Source organism: Pseudophryne corroboree, chromosome 8, assembly GCF_028390025.1.
Source record: "Pseudophryne corroboree isolate aPseCor3 chromosome 8, aPseCor3.hap2, whole genome shotgun sequence".
Lineage (NCBI taxonomy): Eukaryota > Metazoa > Chordata > Amphibia > Anura > Myobatrachidae > Pseudophryne > Pseudophryne corroboree.
The window spans coordinates 164,412,207-164,436,356 of NC_086451.1; the positions used below are offsets into that span (position 1 = coordinate 164,412,207).

Consider the following 24,150-nt stretch of genomic DNA (forward strand, 5'->3'; position numbering starts at 1 on the left):
TTCAATCTGCCTACCTCTGGGTAATGGGCCCAGCATGCTTCCATTGCAGTACTCTGCTGCACATGTAAGTGCAAGAGATCCTGAAGCACTCATCTCATCATGGGAAAGTACCAATGTGTTTCTTCGTTGGTTGAGTTAAGAAAATTCCTACAAAAACTCTCCAGATTATTGACTTTTTAAAGTTTTTCTAGGAAACGTTCTAGATGAATGCTTATTAGCCTTTGTCAGTATGTACTTTTTGCAAAGTGTCTCTGTGGCGCAATCGGTTAGTGTGTCTGGCTACTAACCAAAAGGTTGGTGGTTCAATCCCACCCAGGGACATAATTGACCTTGTGATCAGGTTTTGGTGATATTTAAGTAGACAAGTCAAAATTTCAAACCCCCTCTTATGGTGTAGGGTACCTGGCCTTCTCTGATGTAATCAGAGTTAGATTTGATTCAGTGATTTTATAAAAAACAGCTAGGAAGCACAATTAAGCAATGGGTTGCAGAGAAAAAAAATATGCTGGCAGAAAAATCCAATTGAGTGATTAAACAGCTCTTCATTTTCTGCCTTTATTTTTATGCTAACAAATTTGTTCTCTAAAAAGTATCCACAAAGCCAAGTCTCTGATTAACACCTTTGTAGGGATGGTTTTTCACCTATAACTAAATTAAACTTGCTTCATTGGAAAGGCAGCAAGATGCATCCTCATTTCAATGTCTACTGAAATAATACAGGTTGACACCAGGAAACATTAACACCACTGCATCCTTGCTGCTTTCTCATGTAGAAGTCTGTTTAATGTGAAAACAAGGTGATATCTAATTAGCACACAGGTAAGGAATTAAGAAAATCTTTATTTAAGGGTGAAGATGTTTCTCACAAAATCGTTGCCCCAATGCATCATTGAAATTCAAGCTGGAAAGATGATTTTAATATATCACTTGTACATTTTGTATTGCTCTTCTGGTGACAATGTAGTTTGTTTTTGTCAATTACCCTTTTAATAATAGGGTAAAGAAAATTAAGTGGATTTTTTAAAGAAAACTATACTGTCAATATACTATTAAAACAAATTAAAATGGTAAAAGTTATTGTACTTTAAGTAAAAATAAAAGAGCAAAAATATCAATCCCAGTTTTGATTACTTAAATTAACAAAAAAAATGCATATAGCAAAGGATAGTTTCAATCTGCCTACCTCTGGGTTATGGGCCCAGCATGCTTCCATTGCAGTACTCTGCTGCACATGTAAGTGCAAGAGATCCTGAAGCACTCACTCATCATGGGAAAGTACCAATGTGTTTCTTCGTTGGTTGATGGAAGAAACATCTTACAAAAACTCTCCAGCTTATTAACTTTTTAAAGTTTTTCTAGGAAACGTTCTAGATGTATGCTTATTAGCCTTTGTCAGTACGTACTTTTTACAAAGTGTCTCTGTGGCGCAATCGGTTAGTGTGTCTGGCTACTAACCAAAAGGTTGGTGGTTCAATCCCACCCAGGGACGTAATTGACCTTGTTATCAGATTTTGGTGATCTTTAAGTAGACAAGTCAAAATTTCAAACCCCCTGTTATGGTGTAGGGTACCTGGCCTTCTCTGATGTAATCAGAGTTAGATTTGATTCAGTGATTTTATAAAAACAGCTAGGAAGCACAATTTAGCAGTGGGTTGCAGAGAAAAAGAAATATGCTGGAAAAAAATCCAATTGAGTGATTAAACAGCTCTTCATTTTCTGGCTTTATTTTTATGCTAACAAATTTGTTCTCTGAAAAGTGTCCACAAAGCCAAGTCTCTGATTAACACCTTTGTAGGGATGGTTTTTCACCTATTACTAAATTAAACTTGCTTCATTGGAAAGGCAGCAAGATGCATCCTCATTTCAATTTCTACTGAAATAATACAGGTTGACACCAGGAAACATTAACGCCACTGCATCCTTGCTGCTTTCTCATGTGGAAGTCTGTTTAATGTGAAAACAAGGTGATATCTAATTAGCACACAGGTAAGGAATTAAGAAAATCTTTATTTAAGGGTGAAGATGTTTCTCACAAAATCGTTGCCCCAATGCATCATTGAAATTCAAGCTGGAAAGATGATTTTAATATATCACTTGTACATTTTGTATTGCTCTTCTGGTGACAATGTAGTTTGTTTTTGTCAATTACCATTTTAATAATAGGGTAAAGAAAATTAAGTGGATTTTTGAAAGAAAACAATACTGTCAATATACTATTAAAACAAATTAAAATGGTAAAAGTTATTGTACTTTAAGTAAACATAAAATAGCTAACATATCAATCCCAGTTTTGGATTACTTTAATTAACAAAAAAAATGCATATAGCAGAGGATAGTTTCAATCTGCCTACCTCTGGGTAATGGGCCCAGCATGCTTCCATTGCAGTACTCTGCTGCACATGTAAGTGCAAGAGATCCTGAAGCACTCACTCATCATGGGAAAGTACCAATTTGTTTCTTCGTTGGTTGATTTAAGAAAATTCTTACAAAAACTCTCCAGATTATTGACTTTTTAAAGTTTTTCTAGGAAATGTTCTAGATGAATGCTTATTAGCCTTTGTCAGTATGTACTTTTTGCAAAGTGTCACTGTGGCGCAATCGGTTAGTGTGTCCGGCTACTAACCAAAAGGTTGGTGGTTCAATCCCACCCAGGGACATAATTGACCTTGTGATCAGGTTTTGGTGATATTTAAGTAGACAAGTCAAAATTTCAAACCCCCTCTTATGGTGTAGGGTACCTGGCCTTCTCTGATGTAATCAGAGTTAGATTTGATTCAGTGATTTTATAAAAAAACAGCTAGGAAGCACAATTTAGCAATGGGTTGCAGAGAAAAAAAATATGCTGGCAGAAAAATCCAATTGAGTGATTAAACAGCTCTTCATTTTCTGCCTTTATTTTTATGCTAACAAATTTGTTCTCTAAAAAGTGTCCACAAAGCCAAGTCTCTGATTAACACCTTTGTAGGGATGGTTTTTCACCTATAACTAAATTAAACTTGCTTCATTGGAAAGGCAGCAAGATGCATCCTCATTTCAATGTCTACTGAAATAATACAGGTTGACACCAGGAAACATTAACGCCACTGCATCCTTGCTGCTTTCTCATGTAGAAGTCTGTTTAATGTGAAAACAAGGTGATATCTAATTAGCACACTGGTAAGGAATTAAGAAAATCTTTATTTAAGGGTGAAGATGTTTCTCACAAAATCGTTGCCCCAATGCATCATTGAAATTCAAGCTGGAAAGATGATTTTAATATATCACTTGTACATTTTGTATTGCTCTTCTGGTGACAATGTAGTTTGTTTTTGTCAATTACCCTTTTAATAATAGGGTAAAGAAAATTAAGTGGATTTTTTAAAGAAAACTATACTGTCAATATACTATTAAAACAAATTAAAATGGTAAAAGTTATTGTACTTTAAGTAAAAATAAAAGAGCAAAAATATCAATCCCAGTTTTGATTACTTAAATTAACAAAAAAAAAATGCATATAGCAAAGGATAGTTTCAATCTGCCTACCTCTGGGTTATGGGCCCAGCATGCTTCCATTGCAGTACTCTGCTGCACATGTAAGTGCAAGAGATCCTGAAGCACTCACTCATCATGGGAAAGTACCAATGTGTTTCTTCGTTGGTTGATGGAAGAAACATCTTACAAAAACTCTCCAGATTATTGACTTTTTAAAGCTTTTCTAGGAAACGTTCTAGATGTATGCTTATTAGCCTTTGTCAGTATATACTTTTCGCAAAGTGTCTCTGTGGCGCAATCGGTTAGTGTGTCCAGCTACTAACCAAAAGGTTGGTGGTTCAATCCCACCCAGGGACGTAATTGAACTTGTTATCAGATTTTGGTGATCTTTAAGTAGACAAGTCAAAATTTCAAACCCCCTCTTATGGTGTAGGGTACCTGGCCTTCTCTGATGTAATCAGAGTTAGATTTGATTCAGTGATTTTATAAAAACAGCTAGGAAGCACAATTTAGCAGTGGGTTGCAGAGAAAAAGAAATATGCTGGCAAAAAAATCCAATTGAGTGATTAAACAGCTCTTCATTTTCTGGCTTTATTTTTATGCTAACAAATTTGTTCTCTGAAAAGTGTCCACAAAGCCAAGTCTCTGATTAACACCTTTGTAGGGATGGTTTTTCACCTATTACTAAATTAAACTTGCTTCATTGGAAAGGCAGTAAGATGCATCCTCATTTCAATGTCTACTGAAATAATACAGGTTGACACCAGGAAACATTAACGCCAATGCATCCTTGCTGCTTTCTCATGTGGAAGTCTGTTTAATGTGAAAACAAGGTGATATCTAATTAGCACACAGGTAAGGAATTAAGAAAATCTTTATTTAAGGGTGAAGATGTTTCTCACAAAATCGTTGCCCCAATGCATCATTGGAATTCAAGCTGGAAAGATGATTTTAATATATCACTTGTACATTTTGTATTGCTCTTCTGGTGACAATGTAGTTTGTTTTTGTCAATTACCATTTTAATAATAGGGTAAAGAAAATTAAGTGGATTTTTGAAAGAAAACAATACTGTCAATATACTATTAAAACAAATTAAAATGGTAAAAGTTATTGTACTTTAAGTAAACATAAAATAGCTAACATATCAATCCCAGTTTTGGATTACTTTAATTAACAAAAAAAATGCATATAGCAGAGGATAGTTTCAATCTGCCTACCTCTGGGTAATGGGCCCAGCATGCTTCCATTGCAGTACTCTGCTGCACATGTAAGTGCAAGAGATCCTGAAGCACTCATCTCATCATGGGAAAGTACCAATGTGTTTCTTCGTTGGTTGAGTTAAGAAAATTCCTACAAAAACTCTCCAGATTATTGACTTTTTAAAGTTTTTCTAGGAAACGTTCTAGATGAATGCTTATTAGCCTTTGTCAGTATGTACTTTTTGCAAAGTGTCTCTGTGGCGCAATCGGTTAGTGTGTCTGGCTACTAACCAAAAGGTTGGTGGTTCAATCCCACCCAGGGACATAATTGACCTTGTGATCAGGTTTTGGTGATATTTAAGTAGACAAGTCAAAATTTCAAACCCCCTCTTATGGTGTAGGGTACCTGGCCTTCTCTGATGTAATCAGAGTTAGATTTGATTCAGTGATTTTATAAAAAAACAGCTAGGAAGCACAATTTAGCAATGGGTTGCAGAGAAAAAAAATATGCTGGCAGAAAAATCCAATTGAGTGATTAAACAGCTCTTCATTTTCTGCCTTTATTTTTATGCTAACAAATTTGTTCTCTAAAAAGTATCCACAAAGCCAAGTCTCTGATTAACACCTTTGTAGGGATGGTTTTTCACCTATAACTAAATTAAACTTGCTTCATTGGAAAGGCAGCAAGATGCATCCTCATTTCAATGTCTACTGAAATAATACAGGTTGACACCAGGAAACATTAACACCACTGCATCCTTGCTGCTTTCTCATGTAGAAGTCTGTTTAATGTGAAAACAAGGTGATATCTAATTAGCACACAGGTAAGGAATTAAGAAAATCTTTATTTAAGGGTGAAGATGTTTCTCACAAAATCGTTGCCCCAATGCATCATTGAAATTCAAGCTGGAAAGATGATTTTAATATATCACTTGTACATTTTGTATTGCTCTTCTGGTGACAATGTAGTTTGTTTTTGTCAATTACCCTTTTAATAATAGGGTAAAGAAAATTAAGTGGATTTTTTTAAAGAAAACTATACTGTCAATATACTATTAAAACAAATTAAAATGGTAAAAGTTATTGTACTTTAAGTAAAAATAAAAGAGCAAAAATATCAATCCCAGTTTTGATTACTAAAATTAACAAAAAAAATGCATATAGCAAAGGATAGTTTCAATCTGCCTACCTCTGGGTTATGGGCCCAGCATGCTTCCATTGCAGTACTCTGCTGCACATGTAAGTGCAAGAGATCCTGAAGCACTCACTCATCATGGGAAAGTACCAATGTGTTTCTTCTTTGGTTGATGGAAGAAACATCTTACAAAAACTCTCCAGATTATTGACTTTTTAAAGTTTTTCTAGGAAACGTTCTAGATGTATGCTTATTAGCCTTTGTCAGTACATACTTTTTACAAAGTGTCTCTGTGGCGCAATCGGTTAGTGTGTTTGGTTACTAACCAAAAGGTTGGTGGTTCAATCCCACCCAGGGACGTAATTGACCTTGTTATCAGATTTTGGTGATCTTTAAGTAGACAAGTCAAAATTTCAAACCCCCTGTTATGGTGTAGGGTACCTGGCCTTCTCTGATGTAATCAGAGTTAGATTTGATTCAGTGATTTTATAAAAACAGATAGGAAGCACAATTTAGCAGTGGGTTGCAGAGAAAAAGAAATATGCTGGGGGAAAAAATCCAATTGAGTGATTAAACAGCTCTTCATTTTCTGGCTTTATTTTTATGCTAACAAATTTGTTCTCTGAAAAGTGTCCACAAAGCCAAGTCTCTGATTAACACCTTTGTAGGGATGGTTTTTCACCTATTACTAAATTAAACTTGCTTCATTGGAAAGGCAGCAAGATGCATCCTCATTTCAATTTCTACTGAAATAATACAGGTTGACACCAGGAAACATTAACGCCACTGCATCCTTGCTGCTTTCTCATGTGGAAGTCTGTTTAATGTGAAAACAAGGTGATATCTAATTAGCACACAGGTAAGGAATTAAGAAAATCTTTATTTAAGGGTGAAGATGTTTCTCACAAAATCGTTGCCCCAATGCATCATTGAAATTCAAGCTGGAAAGATGATTTTAATATATCACTTGTACATTTTGTATTGCTCTTCTGGTGACAATGTAGTTTGTTTTTGTCAATTACCCTTTTAATAATAGGGTAAAGAAAATTAAGTTGATTTTTTAAAGAAAACTATACTGTCAATATACTATTCAAACAAATTAAAATGGTAAAAGTTATTGTACTTCAAGTAAAAATAAAAGAGCAAAAATATCAATCCCAGTTTTGATTACTTAAATTAACAAAAAAAATGCATATAGCAAAGGATAGTTTCAATCTGCCTACCTCTGGGTTATGGGCCCAGCATGCTTCCATTGCAGTACTCTGCTGCACATGTAAGTGCAAGAGATCCTGAAGCACTCACTCATCATGGGAAAGTACCAATGTGTTTCTTCGTTGGTTGATGGAAGAAACATTTTACAAAAATTCTCCATATTATTGACTTTTTAAAGTTTTTCTAGGAAACGTTCTAGATGTATGCTTATTAGCCTTTGTCAGGATGTACTTTTTGCGAAGTGTCTCTGTGGCGCAATCGGTTAGTGTGTCCGGCTACTAACCAAAAGGTTGGTGTTTCAATCCCACCCAGGGACGTAATTGACCCTGTTATCAAATTTTGGTGATCTTTAAGTAGACAAGTCAAAATTTCAAACCCCCTGTTATGGTGTAGGGTACCTGGCCTTTTCTGATGTAATCAGAGTTAGATTTGATTCAGTGATTTCATAAAAACAGCTAGGAAGCACAATTTAGCAGTGGGTTGCAGAGAAAAAGAAATATGCTGGCAAAAAAAATCCAATTGAGTGATTAAACAGCTCTTCATTTTCTGGCTTTATTTTTATGCTAACAAATTTGTTCTCTGAAAAGTGTCCACAAAGCCAAGTCTCTGATTAACACCTTTGTAGGGATGGTTTTTCACCTATTACTAAATTAAACTTGCTTCATTGGAAAGGCAGCAAGATGCATCTTCATTTCAATGTCTACTGAAATAATACAGGTTGACACCAGGAAACATTACCGCCACTGCATCCTTGCTGCTTTCTCATGTAGAAGTCTGTTTAATGTGAAAACAAGGTGATATCTAATTAGCACACAGGTAAGGAATTAAGAAAATCTTTATTTAAGGGTGAAGATGTTTCTCACAAAATCGTTGCCCCAATGCATCATTGAAATTCAAGCTGGAAAGATGATTTTAATATATCACTTGTACATTTTGTATTGCTCTTCTGGTGACAATGTAGTTTGTTTTTGTCAATTACCATTTTAATAATAGGGTAAAGAAAATTAAGTGGATTTTTGAAAGAAAACAATACTGTCAATATACTATTAAAACAAATTAAAATGGTAAAAGTTATTGTACTTTAAGTAAAAATAAAAGAGCCAAAATATCAATCCCAGTTTTGGATTACTTTAATTAACAAAAAAAAATGCATATAGCAGAGGATAGTTTCAATCTGCTTACCTCTGGGTTATGTGCCCAGCATGCTTCCATTGCTGTACTCTGCTGCACATGTAAGTGCAGTAGATCCTGAAGCACTCACTCATCATGGGAAAGTACCAATGTGTTTCTTCGTTGGTTGATGGAAGAAACATCTTACAAAAACTCTCCAGATTATTGACTTTTTAAAGTTTTTCTAGTAAACGTTTTAGATGAATGCTTATTAGCCTTTGTCAGTATGTACTTTTGCAAAGTGTCTCTGTGGCGCAATCAGTTAGTGTGTATGGCTATTAACCAAAAGGTTGGTGGTTCAATCCCACCCAGGAACGTAATTGACCTTGTTATCAGATTTTGGTGATCTTTAAGTAGACAAGTCAAAATTTCAAACCCCCTCTTATGGTGTAGGGTACCTGGCCTTCTCTGATGTAATCAGAGTTAGATTTGATTCAGTGATTTTATAAAAACAGCTAGGAAGCACAATTTAGCAGTGGGTTGCAGAGAAAAAGAAATATGCTGGCAAAAAAATCCAATTGAGTGATTAAACAGCTCTTCATTTTCTGGCTTTATTTTTATGCTAACAAATTTGTTCTCTAAAAAGTGTCCACAAAGCCAAGTCTCTGATTAACACCTTTGTAGGGATGGTTTTTCACCTATAACTAAATTAAACTTGCTTCATTGGAAAGGCAGCAAGATGCATCCTCATTTCAATGTCTACTGAAATAATACAGGTTGACACCAGGAAACATTAACGCCACTGCATCCTTGCTGCTTTCTCATGTAGAAGTCTGTTTAATGTGAAAACAAGGTGATATCTAATTAGCACACTGGTAAGGAATTAAGAAAATCTTTATTTAAGGGTGAAGATGTTTCTCACAAAATCGTTGCCCCAATGCATCATTGAAATTCAAGCTGGAAAGATGATTTTAATATATCACTTGTACATTTTGTATTGCTCTTCTGGTGACAATGTAGTTTGTTTTTGTCAATTACCCTTTTAATAATAGGGTAAAGAAAATTAAGTGGATTTTTTAAAGAAAACTATACTGTCAATATACTATTAAAACAAATTAAAATGGTAAAAGTTATTGTACTTTAAGTAAAAATAAAAGAGCAAAAATATCAATCCCAGTTTTGATTACTTAAATTAACAAAAAAAATGCATATAGCAAAGGATAGTTTCAATCTGCCTACCTCTGGGTTATGGGCCCAGCATGCTTCCATTGCAGTACTCTGCTGCACATGTAAGTGCAAGAGATCCTGAAGCACTCACTCATCATAGGAAAGTACCAATGTGTTTCTTCGTTGGTTGATGGAAGAAACATCTTACAAAAACTCTCCAGATTATTGACTTTTTAAAGTTTTTCTAGGAAACGTTCTAGATGTATGCTTATTAGCCTTTGTCAGTACGTACTTTTTACAAAGTGTCTCTGTGGCGCAATCGGTTAGTGTGTCTGGTTACTAACCAAAAGGTTGGTGGTTTAATCCCACCCAGGGACGTAATTGACCTTATTATCAGATTTTGGTGATCTTTAAGTAGACAAGTCAAAATTTCAAACCCCCTGTTATGGTGTAGGGTACCTGGCCTTCTCTGATGTAATCAGAGTTAGATTTGATTCAGTGATTTTATAAAAACATATAGGAAGCACAATTTAGCAGTGGGTTGCAGAGAAAAAGAAATATGCTGGGAAAAAAAATCCAATTGAGTGATTAAACAGCTCTTCATTTTCTGGCTTTATTTTTATGCTAACAAATTTGTTCTCTGAAAAGTGTCCACAAAGCCAAGTCTCTGATTAACACCTTTGTAGGGATGGTTTTTCACCTATTACTAAATTAAACTTGCTTCATTGGAAAGGCAGCAAGATGCATCCTCATTTCAATGTCTACTGAAATAATACAGGTTGACACCAGGAAACATTAACGCCACTGCATCCTTGCTGCTTTCTCATGTAGAAGTCTGTTTAATGTGAAAACAAGGTGATATCTAATTAGCACACAGGTAAGGAATTAAGAAAATCTTTATTTAAGGGTGAAGATGTTTCTCACAAAATCGTTGCCCCAATGCATCATTGAAATTCAAGCTGGAAAGATGATTTTAATATATCACTTGTACATTTTGTATTGCTCTTCTGGTGACAATGTAGTTTGTTTTTGTCAATTACCCTTTTAATAATAGGGTAAAGAAAATTAAGTGGATTTTTTAAAGAAAACTATACTGTCAATATACTATTAAAACAAATTAAAATGGTAAAAGTTATTGTACTTTAAGTAAAAATAAAAGAGCAAAAATATCAATCCCAGTTTTGATTACTTAAATTAACAAAAAAAAATGCATATAGCAAAGGATAGTTTCAATCTGCCTACCTCTGGGTTATGGGCCCAGCATGCTTCCATTGCAGTACTCTGCTGCACATGTAAGTGCAAGAGATCCTGAAGCACTCACTCATCATGGGAAAGTACCAATGTGTTTCTTCGTTGGTTGAGTTAAGAAAATTCCTACAAAAACTCTCCAGATTATTGACTTTTTAAAGTTTTTCTAGGAAACGTTCTAGATGAATGCTTATTAGCCTTTGTCAGTATGTACTTTTTGCAAAGTGTCTCTGTGGCGCAATCGGTTAGTGTGTCTGGCTACTAACCAAAAGGTTGGTGGTTCAATCCCACCCAGGGACATAATTGACCTTGTGATCAGGTTTTGGTGATATTTAAGTAGACAAGTCAAAATTTCAAACCCCCTCTTATGGTGTAGGGTACCTGGCCTTCTCTGATGTAATCAGAGTTAGATTTGATTCAGTGATTTTATAAAAAACAGCTAGGAAGCACAATTTAGCAATGGGTTGCAGAGAAAAAAAATATGCTGGCAGAAAAATCCAATTGAGTGATTAAACAGCTCTTCATTTTCTGCCTTTATTTTTATGCTAACAAATTTGTTCTCTAAAAAGTATCCACAAAGCCAAGTCTCTGATTAACACCTTTGTAGGGATGGTTTTTCACCTATAACTAAATTAAACTTGCTTCATTGGAAAGGCAGCAAGATGCATCCTCATTTCAATGTCTACTGAAATAATACAGGTTGACACCAGGAAACATTAACACCACTGCATCCTTGCTGCTTTCTCATGTAGAAGTCTGTTTAATGTGAAAACAAGGTGATATCTAATTAGCACACAGGTAAGGAATTAAGAAAATCTTTATTTAAGGGTGAAGATGTTTCTCACAAAATCGTTGCCCCAATGCATCATTGAAATTCAAGCTGGAAAGATGATTTTAATATATCACTTGTACATTTTGTATTGCTCTTCTGGTGACAATGTAGTTTGTTTTTGTCAATTACCCTTTTAATAATAGGGTAAAGAAAATTAAGTGGATTTTTTAAAGAAAACTATACTGTCAATATACTATTAAAACAAATTAAAATGGTAAAAGTTATTGTACTTTAAGTAAAAATAAAAGAGCAAAAATATCAATCCCAGTTTTGATTACTTAAATTAACAAAAAAAATGCATATAGCAAAGGATAGTTTCAATCTGCCTACCTCTGGGTTATGGGCCCAGCATGCTTCCATTGCAGTACTCTGCTGCACATGTAAGTGCAAGAGATCCTGAAGCACTCACTCATCATGGGAAAGTACCAATGTGTTTCTTCGTTGGTTGATGGAAGAAACATCTTACAAAAACTCTCCAGCTTATTAACTTTTTAAAGTTTTTCTAGGAAACGTTCTAGATGTATGCTTATTAGCCTTTGTCAGTACGTACTTTTTACAAAGTGTCTCTGTGGCGCAATCGGTTAGTGTGTCTGGCTACTAACCAAAAGGTTGGTGGTTCAATCCCACCCAGGGACGTAATTGACCTTGTTATCAGATTTTGGTGATCTTTAAGTAGACAAGTCAAAATTTCAAACCCCCTGTTATGGTGTAGGGTACCTGGCCTTCTCTGATGTAATCAGAGTTAGATTTGATTCAGTGATTTTATAAAAACAGCTAGGAAGCACAATTTAGCAGTGGGTTGCAGAGAAAAAGAAATATGCTGGAAAAAAAATCCAATTGAGTGATTAAACAGCTCTTCATTTTCTGGCTTTATTTTTATGCTAACAAATTTGTTCTCTGAAAAGTGTCCACAAAGCCAAGTCTCTGATTAACACCTTTGTAGGGATGGTTTTTCACCTATTACTAAATTAAACTTGCTTCATTGGAAAGGCAGCAAGATGCATCCTCATTTCAATTTCTACTGAAATAATACAGGTTGACACCAGGAAACATTAACGCCACTGCATCCTTGCTGCTTTCTCATGTGGAAGTCTGTTTAATGTGAAAACAAGGTGATATCTAATTAGCACACAGGTAAGGAATTAAGAAAATCTTTATTTAAGGGTGAAGATGTTTCTCACAAAATCGTTGCCCCAATGCATCATTGAAATTCAAGCTGGAAAGATGATTTTAATATATCACTTGTACATTTTGTATTGCTCTTCTGGTGACAATGTAGTTTGTTTTTGTCAATTACCATTTTAATAATAGGGTAAAGAAAATTAAGTGGATTTTTGAAAGAAAACAATACTGTCAATATACTATTAAAACAAATTAAAATGGTAAAAGTTATTGTACTTTAAGTAAACATAAAATAGCTAACATATCAATCCCAGTTTTGGATTACTTTAATTAACAAAAAAAATGCATATAGCAGAGGATAGTTTCAATCTGCCTACCTCTGGGTAATGGGCCCAGCATGCTTCCATTGCAGTACTCTGCTGCACATGTAAGTGCAAGAGATCCTGAAGCACTCACTCATCATGGGAAAGTACCAATTTGTTTCTTCGTTGGTTGATTTAAGAAAATTCTTACAAAAACTCTCCAGATTATTGACTTTTTAAAGTTTTTCTAGGAAATGTTCTAGATGAATGCTTATTAGCCTTTGTCAGTATGGACTTTTTGCAAAGTGTCACTGTGGCGCAATTGGTTAGTGTGTCCGGCTACTAACCAAAAGGTTGGTGGTTCAATCCCACCCAGGGACATAATTGACCTTGTGATCAGGTTTTGGTGATATTTAAGTAGACAAGTCAAAATTTCATACCCCCTCTTATGGTGTAGGGTACCTGGCCTTCTCTGATGTAATCAGAGTTAGATTTGATTCAGTGATTTTATAAAAAACAGCTAGGAAGCACAATTTAGCAATGGGTTGCAGAGAAAAAAAATATGCTGGCAGAAAAATCCAATTGAGTGATTAAACAGCTCTTCATTTTCTGCCTTTATTTTTATGCTAACAAATTTGTTCTCTAAAAAGTGTCCACAAAGCCAAGTCTCTGATTAACACCTTTGTAGGGATGGTTTTTCACCTATAACTAAATTAAACTTGCTTCATTGGAAAGGCAGCAAGATGCATCCTCATTTCAATGTCTACTGAAATAATACAGGTTGACACCAGGAAACATTAACGCCACTGCATCCTTGCTGCTTTCTCATGTAGAAGTCTGTTTAATGTGAAAACAAGGTGATATCTAATTAGCACACTGGTAAGGAATTAAGAAAATCTTTATTTAAGGGTGAAGATGTTTCTCACAAAATCGTTGCCCCAATGCATCATTGAAATTCAAGCTGGAAAGATGATTTTAATATATCACTTGTACATTTTGTATTGCTCTTCTGGTGACAATGTAGTTTGTTTTTGTCAATTACCCTTTTAATAATAGGGTAAAGAAAATTAAGTGGATTTTTTAAAGAAAACTATACTGTCAATATACTATTAAAACAAATTAAAATGGTAAAAGTTATTGTACTTTAAGTAAAAATAAAAGAGCAAAAATATCAATCCCAGTCTTGATTACTTAAATTAACAAAAAAAAAATGCATATAGCAAAGGATAGTTTCAATCTGCCTACCTCTGGGTTATGGGCCCAGCATGCTTCCATTGCAGTACTCTGCTGCACATGTAAGTGCAAGAGATCCTGAAGCACTCACTCATCATGGGAAAGTACCAATGTGTTTCTTCGTTGGTTGATGGAAGAAACATCTTACAAAAACTCTCCAGATTATTGACTTTTTAAAGCTTTTCTAGGAAACGTTCTAGATGTATGCTTATTAGCCTTTGTCAGTATATACTTTTCGCAAAGTGTCTCTGTGGCGCAATCGGTTAGTGTGTCCAGCTACTAAGCAAAAGGTTGGTGGTTCAATCCCACCCAGGGACGTAATTGAACTTGTTATCAGATTTTGGTGATCTTTAAGTAGACAAGTCAAAATTTCAAACCCCCTATTATGGTGTAGGGTACCTGGCCTTCTCTGATGTAATCAGAGTTAGATTTGATTCAGTGATTTTATAAAAACAGCTAGGAAGCACAATTTAGCAGTGGGTTGCAGAGAAAAAGAAATATGCTGGCAAAAAAATCCAATTGAGTGATTAAACAGCTCTTCATTTTCTGGCTTTATTTTTATGCTAACAAATTTGTTCTCTGAAAAGTGTCCACAAAGCCAAGTCTCTGATTAACACCTTTGTAGGGATGGTTTTTCACCTATTACTAAATTAAACTTGCTTCATTGGAAAGGCAGTAAGATGCATCCTCATTTCAATGTCTACTGAAATAATACAGGTTGACACCAGGAAACATTAACGCCAATGCATCCTTGCTGCTTTCTCATGTGGAAGTCTGTTTAATGTGAAAACAAGGTGATATCTAATTAGCACACAGGTAAGGAATTAAGAAAATCTTTATTTAAGGGTGAAGATGTTTCTCACAAAATCGTTGCCCCAATGCATCATTGGAATTCAAGCTGGAAAGATGATTTTAATATATCACTTGTACATTTTGTATTGCTCTTCTGGTGACAATGTAGTTTGTTTTTGTCAATTACCATTTTAATAATAGGGTAAAGAAAATTAAGTGGATTTTTGAAAGAAAACAATACTGTCAATATACTATTAAAACAAATTAAAATGGTAAAAGTTATTGTACTTTAAGTAAACATAAAATAGCTAACATATCAATCCCAGTTTTGGATTACTTTAATTAACAAAAAAAATGCATATAGCAGAGGATAGTTTCAATCTGCCTACCTCTGGGTAATGGGCCCAGCATGCTTCCATTGCAGTACTCTGCTGCACATGTAAGTGCAAGAGATCCTGAAGCACTCATCTCATCATGGGAAAGTACCAATGTGTTTCTTCGTTGGTTGAGTTAAGAAAATTCCTACAAAAACTCTCCAGATTATTGACTTTTTAAAGTTTTTCTAGGAAACGTTCTAGATGAATGCTTATTAGCCTTTGTCAGTATGTACTTTTTGCAAAGTGTCTCTGTGGCGCAATCGGTTAGTGTGTCTGGCTACTAACCAAAAGGTTGGTGGTTCAATCCCACCCAGGGACATAATTGACCTTGTGATCAGGTTTTGGTGATATTTAAGTAGACAAGTCAAAATTTCAAACCCCCTCTTATGGTGTAGGGTACCTGGCCTTCTCTGATGTAATCAGAGTTAGATTTGATTCAGTGATTTTATAAAAAACAGCTAGGAAGCACAATTTAGCAATGGGTTGCAGAGAAAAAAAATATGCTGGCAGAAAAATCCAATTGAGTGATTAAACAGCTCTTCATTTTCTGCCTTTATTTTTATGCTAACAAATTTGTTCTCTAAAAAGTATCCACAAAGCCAAGTCTCTGATTAACACCTTTGTAGGGATGGTTTTTCACCTATAACTAAATTAAACTTGCTTCATTGGAAAGGCAGCAAGATGCATCCTCATTTCAATGTCTACTGAAATAATACAGGTTGACACCAGGAAACATTAACACCACTGCATCCTTGCTGCTTTCTCATGTAGAAGTCTGTTTAATGTGAAAACAAGGTGATATCTAATTAGCACACAGGTAAGGAATTAAGAAAATCTTTATTTAAGGGTGAAGATGTTTCTCACAAAATCGTTGCCCCAATGCATCATTGAAATTCAAGCTGGAAAGATGATTTTAATATATCACTTGTACATTTTGTATTGCTCTTCTGGTGACAATGTAGTTTGTTTTTGTCAATTACCCTTTTAATAATAAGGTAAAGAAAATTAAGTGGATTTTTTAAAGAAAACTATACTGTCAATATACTATTAAAACAAATTAAAATGGTAAAAGTTATTGTACTTTAAGTAAAAATAAAAGAGCAAAAATATCAATCCTAGTTTTGATTACTAAAATTAACAAAAAAAATGCATATAGCAAAGGATAGTTTCAATCTGCCTACCTCTGGGTTATGGGCCCAGCATGCTTCCATTGCAGTACTCTGCTGCACATGTAAGTGCAAGAGATCCTGAAGCACTCATCTCATCATGGGAAAGTACCAATGTGTTTCTTCGTTGGTTGAGTTAAGAAAATTCCTACAAAAACTCTCCAGATTATTGACTTTTTAAAGTTTTTCTAGGAAACGTTCTAGATGAATGCTTATTAGCCTTTGTCAGTATGTACTTTTTGCAAAGTGTCTCTGTGGCGCAATCGGTTAGTGTGTCTGGCTACTAACCAAAAGGTTGGTGGTTCAATTCCACCCAGGGACATAATTGACATTGTGATCAGGTTTTGGTGATATTTAAGTAGACAAGTCAAAATTTCAAACCCCCTCTTATGGTGTAGGGTACCTGGCCTTCTCTGATGTAATCAGAGTTAGATTTGATTCAGTGATTTTATAAAAAACAGCTAGGAAGCACAATTTAGCAATGGGTTGCAGAGAAAAAAAATATGCTGGCAGAAAAATCCAATTGAGTGATTAAACAGCTCTTCATTTTCTGCCTTTATTTTTATGCTAACAAATTTGTTCTCTAAAAAGTATCCACAAAGCCAAGTCTCTGATTAACACCTTTGTAGGGATGGTTTTTCACCTATAACTAAATTAAACTTGCTTCATTGGAAAGGCAGCAAGATGCATCCTCATTTCAATGTCTACTGAAATAATACAGGTTGACACCAGGAAACATTAACACCACTGCATCCTTGCTGCTTTCTCATGTAGAAGTCTGTTTAATGTGAAAACAAGGTGATATCTAATTAGCACACAGGTAAGGAATTAAGAAAATCTTTATTTAAGGGTGAAGATGTTTCTCACAAAATCGTTGCCCCAATGCATCATTGAAATTCAAGCTGGAAAGATGATTTTAATATATCACTTGTACATTTTGTATTGCTCTTCTGGTGACAATGTAGTTTGTTTTTGTCAATTACCCTTTTAATAATAGGGTAAAGAAAATTAAGTGGATTTTTTAAAGAAAACTATACTGTCAATATACTATTAAAACAAATTAAAATGGTAAAAGTTATTGTACTTTAAGTAAAAATAAAAGAGCAAAAATATCAATCCTAGTTTTGATTACTAAAATTAACAAAAAAAATGCATATAGCAAAGGATAGTTTCAATCTGCCTACCTCTGGGTTATGGGCCCAGCATGCTTCCATTGCAGTACTCTGCTGCACATGTAAGTGCAAGAGATCCTGAAGCACTCACTCATCATGGGAAAGTACCAATGTGTTTCTTCTTTGGTTGATGGAAGAAACATCTTACAAAAACTCTCCAGATTATTGACTTTTTAAAGTTTTTCTAGGAAACGTTCTAGATGTATGCTTATTAGCCTTTGTCAGTACGTACTTTTTACGAAGTGTCTCTGTGGCGCAATCGGTTAGTGTGTCTGGTTACTAACCAAAAGGTTGGTGGTTCAATCCCACCCAGGTACGTAATTGACCTTGTTATCAGATTTTGGTGATCTTTAAGTAGACAAGTCAAAATTTCAAACCCCCTGTTATGGTGTAGGGTACCTGGCCTTCTCTGATGTAATCAGAGTTAGATTTGATTCAGTGATTTTATGAAAACAGATAGGAAGCACAATTTAGCAGTGGGTTGCAGAGAAAAAGAAATATGCTGGGAAAAAAAATCCAATTGAGTGATTAAACAGCTCTTCATTTTCTGGCTTTATTTTTATGCTAACAAATTTGTTCTCTGAAAAGTGTCCACAAAGCCAAGTCTCTGATTAACACCTTTGTAGGGATGGTTTTTCACCTATTACTAAATTAAACTTGCTTCATTGGAAAGGCAGCAAGATGCATCCTCATTTCAATTTCTACTGAAATAATACAGGTTGACACCAGGAAACATTAACGCCACTGCATCCTTGCTGCTTTCTCATGTGGAAGTCTGTTTAATGTGAAAACAAGGTGATATCTAATTAGCACACAGGTAAGGAATTAAGAAAATCTTTATTTAAGGGTGAAGATGTTTCTCACAAAATCGTTGCCCCAATGCATCATTGAAATTCAAGCTGGAAAGATGATTTTAATATATCACTTGTACATTTTGTATTGCTCTTCTGGTGACAATGTAGTTTGTTTTTGTCAATTACCCTTTTAATAATAGGGTAAAGAAAATTAAGTTGATTTTTTAAAGAAAACTATACTGTCAATATACTATTCAAACAAATTAAAATGGTAAAAGTTATTGTACTTTAAGTAAAAATAAAAGAGCAAAAATATCAATCCCAGTTTTGATTACTTAAATTAACAAAAAAAAATGCATATAGCAAAGGATAGTTTCAATCTGCCTACCTCTGGGTTATGGGCCCAGCATGCTTCCATTGCAGTACTCTGCTGCACATGTAAGTGCAAGAGATCCTGAAGCACTCACTCATCATGGGAAAGTACCAATGTGTTTCTTCGTTGGTTGATGGAAGAAACATCTTACAAAAACTCTCCAGATTATTGACTTTTTAAAGCTTTTCTAGGAAACGTTCTAGATGTATGCTTATTAGCCTTTGTCAGTATATACTTTTCGCAAAGTGTCTCTGTGGCGCAATCGGTTAGTGTGTCCAGCTACTAACCAAAAGGTTGGTGGTTCAATCCCACCCAGGGACGTAATTGAACTTGTTATCAGATTTTGGTGATCTTTAAGTAGACAAGTCAAAATTTCAAACCCCCTCATATGGTGTAGGGTACCTGGCCGTCTCTGATGTAATCAGAGTTAGATTTGATTCAGTGATTTTATAAAAACAGCTAGGAAGCACAATTTAGCAGTGGGTTGCAGAGAAAAAGAAATATGCTGGCAAAAAAATCCAATTGAGTGATTAAACAGCTCTTCATTTTCTGGCTTTATTTTTATGCTAACAAATTTGTTCTCTGAAAAGTGTCCACAAAGCCAAGTCTCTGATTAACACCTTTGTAGGGATGGTTTTTCACCTATTACTAAATTAAACTTGCTTCATTGGAAAGGCAGTAAGATGCATCCTCATTTCAATGTCTACTGAAATAATACAGGTTGACACCAGGAAACATTAACGCCGCTGCATCCTTGCTGCTTTCTCATGTAGAAGTCTGTTTAATGTGAAAACAAGGTGATATCTAATTAGCACACAGGTAAGGAATTAAGAAAATCTTTATTTAAGGGTGAAGATGTTTCTCACAAAATCGTTGCCCCAATGCATCATTGAAATTCAAGCTGGAAAGATGATTTTAATACATCACTTGTACATTTTGTATTGCTCTTCTGGTGACAATGTAGTTTGTTTTTGTCAATTACCCTTTTAATAATAGGGTAAAGAAAATTAAGTGGATTTTTTAAAGAAAACTATACTGTCAATATACTATTAAAACAAATTAAAATGGTAAAAGTTATTGTACTTTAAGTAAAAATAAAAGAGCAAAAATATCAATCCCAGTTTTGATTACTTAAATTAACAAAAAAAATGCATATAGCAAAGGATAGTTTCAATCTGCCTACCTCTGGGTTATGGGCCCAGCATGCTTCCATTGCAGTACTCTGCTGCACATGTAAGTGCAAGAGATCCTGAAGCACTCACTCATCATAGGAAAGTACCAATGTGTTTCTTCGTTGGTTGATGGAAGAAACATCTTACAAAAACTCTCCAGATTATTGACTTTTTAAAGTTTTTCTAGGAAACGTTCTAGATGTATGCTTATTAGCCTTTGTCAGTACGTACTTTTTACAAAGTGTCTCTGTGGCGCAATCGGTTAGTGTGTCTGGTTACTAACCAAAAGGTTGGTGGTTCAATCCCACCCAGGGACGTAATTGACCTTGTTATCAGATTTTGGTGATCTTTAAGTAGACAAGTCAAAATTTCAAACCCCCTATTATGGTGTAGGGTACCTGGCCTTCTCTGATGTAATCAGAGTTAGATTTGATTCAGTGATTTTATAAAAACAGATAGGAAGCACAATTTAGCAGTGGGTTGCAGAGAAAAAGAAATATGCTGGGAAAAAAAATCCAATTGAGTGATTAAACAGCTCTTCATTTTCTGGCTTTATTTTTATGCTAACAAATTTGTTCTCTGAAAAGTGTCCACAAAGCCAAGTCTCTGATTAACACCTTTGTAGGGATGTTTTTTCACCTATTACTAAATTAAACTTGCTTCATTGGAAAGGCAGCAAGATGCATCCTCATTTCAATTTCTACTGAAATAATACAGGTTGACACCAGGAAACATTAACGCCACTGCATCCTTGCTGCTTTCTCATGTGGAAGTCTGTTTAATGTGAAAACAAGGTGATATCTAATTAGCACACAGGTAAGGAATTAAGAAAATCTTTATTTAAGGGTGAAGATGTTTCTCACAAAATCGTTGCCCCAATGCATCATTGAAATTCAAGCTGGAAAGATGATTTTAATATATCACTTGTACATTTTGTATTGCTCTTCTGGTGACAATGTAGTTTGTTTTTGTCAATTACCCTTTTAATAATAGGGTAAAGAAAATTAAGTTGATTTTTTAAAGAAAACTATACTGTCAATATACTATTCAAACAAATTAAAATGGTAAAAGTTATTGTACTTCAAGTAAAAATAAAAGAGCAAAAATATCAATCCCAGTTTTGATTACTTAAATTAACAAAAAAAAATGCATATAGCAAAGGATAGTTTCAATTTGCCTACCTCTGGGTTATGGGCCCAGCATGCTTCCATTGCAGTACTCTGCTGCACATGTAAGTGCAAGAGATCCTGAAGCACTCACTCATCATGGGAAAGTACCAATGTGTTTCTTCGTTGGTTGATGGAAGAAACATTTTACAAAAATTCTCCATATTATTGACTTTTTAAAGTTTTTCTAGGAAACGTTCTAGATGTATGCTTATTAGCCTTTGTCAGGATGTACTTTTTGCGAAGTGTCTCTGTGGCGCAATCGGTTAGTGTGTCCGGCTACTAACCAAAAGGTTGGTGTTTCAATCCCACCCAGGGACGTAATTGACCTTGTTATCAAATTTTGGTGATCTTTAAGTAGACAAGTCAAAATTTCAAACCCCCTGTTATGGTGTAGGGTACCTGGCCTTTTCTGATGTAATCAGAGTTAGATTTGATTCAGTGATTTAATAAAAACAGCTAGGAAGCACAATTTAGCAGTGGGTTGCAGAGAAAAAGAAATATGCTGGCAAAAAAAATCCAATTGAGTGATTAAACAGCTCTTCATTTTCTGGCTTTATTTTTATGCTAACAAATTTGTTCTCTGAAAAGTGTCCACAAAGCCAAGTCTCTGATTAACACCTTTGTAGGGATGGTTTTTCACCTATTACTAAATTAAACTTGCTTCATTGGAAAGGCAGCAAGATGCATCTTCATTTCAATGTCTACTGAAATAATACAGGTTGACACCAGGAAACATTACCGCCACTGCATCCTTGCTGCTTTCTCATGTAGAAGTCTGTTTAATGTGAAAACAAGGTGATATCTAATTAGCACACAGGTAAGGAATTAAGAAAATCTTTATTTAAGGGTGAAGATGTTTCTCACAAAATCGTTGCCCCAATGCATCATTGAAATTCAAGCTGGAAAGATGATTTTAATATATCACTTGTACATTTTGTATTGCTCTTCTGGTGACAATGTAGTTTGTTTTTTGTCAATTACCATTTTAATAATAGGGTAAAGAAAATTAAGTGGATTTTTTAAAGAAAATAATACTTTCAATATACTATTAAAACAAATTAAAATGGTAAAAGTTATTGTACTTTAATGAAAAATAAAAGAGCAAAAATATCAATCCCAGTTTTGGATTACTTTAATTAACAAAAAAATATGCATATAGCAGAGGATAGTTTTAATCTGCCTACCTCTGGGTTATGGGCCCAGCATGCTTCCATTGCAGTACTTTGCTGCACATGTAAGTGCAAGAGATCCTGAAGCACTCACTCATCATGGGAAAGTACCAATGTGTTTCTTCGTTGGTGGATGGAAGAAACATCTTACAAAAACTCTCCAGATTATTGACTTTTTAAAGTTTTTCTAGGAAACATTTTAGATGAATGCTTATTAGCCTTTGTCAGTATACACTTTTGCAACGTGTCTCTGTGGCGCAATCAGTTAGTGTGAACGGCTATAAACAAAAAGGTTGGTGGTTCAATCCCACCCAGGGACGTAATTGACCTTGTGATCAGATTTTGGTGATCTTTAAGTAGACAAGTCAACATTTCAAACCCCCTCTTATGGTGTAGGGTACCTGGCCTTCTCTGATGTAATCAGAGTTAGATTTGATTCAGTGATTTTATAAAAACAGCTAGGAAGCACAATTTAGCAGTGGGTTGCAGAGAAAAAGAAATATGCTGGCAAAAAAATCCAATTGAGTGATTAAACAGCTCTTAATTTTCTGGCTTTATTTTTATGCTAACAAATTTGTTCTCTGAAAAGTGTCCACAAAGCCAAGTCTCTGATTAACACCTTTGTAGGGATGGTTTTTCACCTATTACTAAATAAAATTTGCTTCATTGGAAAGGCAGCAAGATGCATCCTCATTTCAATGTCTACTGAAATAATACGGGTTGACACCAGGAAACATTAACGCCACTGCATCCTTGCTGCTTTCTCATGTGGAAGTCTGTTTAATGTGAAAACAAGGTGATATCTAATTAGCACACAGGTAAGGAATTAAGAAAATCTTTATTTAAGGGTGAAGATGTTTCTCACAAAATCGTTGCCCCAATGCATCATTGAAATTCAAGCTGGAAAGATGATTTTAATATATCACTTGTACATTTTGTATTGCTCTTCTGGTGACAATGTAGTTTGTTTTTGTCAATTACCATTTTAATAATAGGGTAAAGAAAATTAAGTGGATTTTTGAAAGAAAACAATACTGTCAATATACTATTAAAACAAATAAAATGGTAAAAGTTATTGTACTTTAAGTGAAAATAAAAGAGCAAAAATATCAATCCCAGTTTTGATTACTTAAATTAACAAAAAAAATGCATATAGCAAAGGATAGTTTCAATCTGCCTACCTCTGGGTTATGGGCCCAGCATGCTTCCATTGCAGTACTCTGCTGCACATGTAAGTGCAAGAGATCCTGAAGCACTCACTCATCATGGGAAAGTACCAATGTGTTTCTTCGTTGGTTGATGGAAGAAACATTTTACAAAAATTCTCCAGATTATTGACTTTTTAAAGTTTTTCTAGGAAACGTTCTAGATGTATGCTTATTAGCCTTTGTCAGTATGTACTTTTTGCGAAGTGTCTCTGTGGCGCAATCGGTTAGTGTGTCCGGCTACTAACCAAAAGGTTGGTGGTTCAATCCCACCCAGGGACGTAATTGACCTTGTTATCAGATTTTGGTGATCTTTAAGTAGACAAGTCAAAATTTCAAACCCCCTGTTATGGTGTAGGGTACCTGGCCTTTTCTGATGTAATCAGAGTTAGATTTGATTCAGTGATTTACTAAAAACAGCTAGGAAGCACAATTTAGCAGTGGGTTGCAGAGAAAAAGAAATATGCTGGCAAAAAAAATCCAATTGAGTGATTAAACAGCTCTTCATTTTCTGGCTTTATTTTTATGCTAACAAATTTGTTCTCTGAAAAGTGTCCACAAAGCCAAGTCTCTGATTAACACCTTTGTAGGGATGGTTTTTCACCTATTACTAAATTAAACTTGCTTCATTGGAAAGGCAGCAAGATGCATCTTCATTTCAATGTCTACTGAAATAATACAGGTTGACACCAGGAAACATTACCGCCACTGCATCCTAGCTGCTTTC

General features: G+C 34.9%; 10 non-coding genes across 10 annotated transcripts; all 10 read left to right on the forward strand.

The window, feature by feature from the left end:
- Positions 1-247: 247 nt before the first annotated feature.
- On the forward strand, positions 248-321 carry TRNAS-ACU (transfer RNA serine (anticodon ACU)). The gene has a single exon. It is a non-coding gene; the product is annotated as a tRNA-Ser (tRNA).
- A 1,094-nt stretch (positions 322-1,415) lies between these two features.
- On the forward strand, positions 1,416-1,489 carry TRNAS-ACU (transfer RNA serine (anticodon ACU)). Its single transcript has one exon. It is a non-coding gene; the product is annotated as a tRNA-Ser (tRNA).
- A 3,435-nt stretch (positions 1,490-4,924) lies between these two features.
- Positions 4,925-4,998, forward strand: TRNAS-ACU (transfer RNA serine (anticodon ACU)). The gene has a single exon. It is a non-coding gene; the product is annotated as a tRNA-Ser (tRNA).
- Positions 4,999-6,094: 1,096 nt separating this feature from the next.
- TRNAS-ACU (transfer RNA serine (anticodon ACU)) lies at positions 6,095-6,168 on the forward strand. Its single transcript has one exon. It is a non-coding gene; the product is annotated as a tRNA-Ser (tRNA).
- Positions 6,169-10,771: 4,603 nt separating this feature from the next.
- On the forward strand, positions 10,772-10,845 carry TRNAS-ACU (transfer RNA serine (anticodon ACU)). Its single transcript has one exon. It is a non-coding gene; the product is annotated as a tRNA-Ser (tRNA).
- A 1,094-nt stretch (positions 10,846-11,939) lies between these two features.
- TRNAS-ACU (transfer RNA serine (anticodon ACU)) lies at positions 11,940-12,013 on the forward strand. The gene has a single exon. It is a non-coding gene; the product is annotated as a tRNA-Ser (tRNA).
- A 3,435-nt stretch (positions 12,014-15,448) lies between these two features.
- On the forward strand, positions 15,449-15,522 carry TRNAS-ACU (transfer RNA serine (anticodon ACU)). Its single transcript has one exon. It is a non-coding gene; the product is annotated as a tRNA-Ser (tRNA).
- A 1,095-nt stretch (positions 15,523-16,617) lies between these two features.
- On the forward strand, positions 16,618-16,691 carry TRNAS-ACU (transfer RNA serine (anticodon ACU)). Its single transcript has one exon. It is a non-coding gene; the product is annotated as a tRNA-Ser (tRNA).
- Positions 16,692-20,123: 3,432 nt separating this feature from the next.
- On the forward strand, positions 20,124-20,197 carry TRNAS-ACU (transfer RNA serine (anticodon ACU)). Its single transcript has one exon. It is a non-coding gene; the product is annotated as a tRNA-Ser (tRNA).
- Positions 20,198-23,631: 3,434 nt separating this feature from the next.
- TRNAS-ACU (transfer RNA serine (anticodon ACU)) lies at positions 23,632-23,705 on the forward strand. Its single transcript has one exon. It is a non-coding gene; the product is annotated as a tRNA-Ser (tRNA).
- Positions 23,706-24,150: the final 445 nt, after the last annotated feature.